Below are 1,508 nucleotides of genomic sequence, written 5' to 3'. Positions count from 1 at the left end.
TCCTCTATCACGTGAAGATGAGGGCTCCATCACCTTTTGAAATACTTGACATAAAAAAGAGTTCAAGTGGATTCAAAATTTATTCTCATTATCCTTCAAATTTCAGCATTATATTTGTCAATTAAGGAAAAAGAACTATAAATTTTTATAATTTCAACAGTTGTTAAAAAATATACACATATATGTGTGTGTACACACACACACACACACACACACAGAGTTTTATGTTAGCATAGCCTTCATGGGCAAAGTTACTCTCCAATGGTAATTATCAGGCATACACATAACTCCACGCTCTCATTTACTATTTTTGATGAGGAAACATGTCACGGCTTCAAGTACAAAGTCAGCTATAAACAAGTTTGATTCATGGCATCAAGCTGAAATTTCTCCTTATAAGATTTTCCAAAATTATTTGGAAGTTTTAGACACATTCAGTACTTAATATATTCTTTAATGCTGTGTATATTTATTCTGTTTGTATCACATAAAGAAGTATAAAGACATATTCTCACCATGGCCTGTATATATTAATACATAACTGAATCACACTCACGTTTTTCTAGCACAATACCCAAACGTTATTTTTTCCCCAGTGTGCTGACATGAAAAACACTGGGGTGTATGCCCGAAAAGCCCTTTGAAATATTCAGCTTTTCTTCTTTTTGCAGGCAAGTCAAGTGAGTAGGTGGACTGGAAACAGTGTGCTATGTAAGGACCAGGTTGGGCAAAAGCAAAATGGTGAGAGAGTAAGGGTACACCCCAAATGACAAGAAGACTAGAAAAGAGGACTTTCTTTTTAAATCATGGAGGGCATGGAGCATAATTTTGCAGGGCTGGAAGGAAAGGATCAACAGGTGAAAATTAACCCTCACAAAATTAAAATAACTATTTGTATTTTATTTCTACCATTTAATCTGTCAAATATGAAAAGTGATGCAACAAGCCCGAAAGGCATGCCCAGCAAGGCCAGGAGGAATTTAAGAGAGAAGCCAGGTATTCTGGCTGCCTGGCCACTGCCTTTATCCACCAGCCTGAACCTTCCTTTCAGATCATCTTCTCAAATTATCCATAAGAGATTTATCCACATACTCAATAAGAAAAATATTTCTAATTATATCCAACCATTCTTAACATGAATGAGAATTATGCGGGGACACAAGATTGCCAAGACTTTTTTGCCAAACAATTCCTTTTGACTTAAGAAAGAAGAGGCAGCTGCATTGTTTCCATAGCTATCCATATAAAAGAGCCCTTGGAATGAGGCTGACTCGTCCTGCTTTAAAAAGCTCCAAGGTAAGTGGGAACAAGGACCAGACTCTCAAGAGGGACGCTAGCCGCACCGCCCTGTGTCGGCTGCAGCTGCTGTCTGGGGTACTGCTCCTTCTGCACATTTTACATCCATGGCTTTAGTTGCCCTCTGTGTACAATAGCCAGTGATGTAGCGAATGGGGTTTTTGGTTTGCTTTCTTTTTGGTTAATTAATCAAGTGCTTTTCCTTCTTTTAT

The sequence above is a fragment of the Dama dama genome, chromosome 5 (genome assembly GCF_033118175.1).
Source record: "Dama dama isolate Ldn47 chromosome 5, ASM3311817v1, whole genome shotgun sequence".
Classification (NCBI taxonomy): domain Eukaryota; kingdom Metazoa; phylum Chordata; class Mammalia; order Artiodactyla; family Cervidae; genus Dama; species Dama dama.
This window is presented reverse-complemented; position numbering follows the sequence as displayed.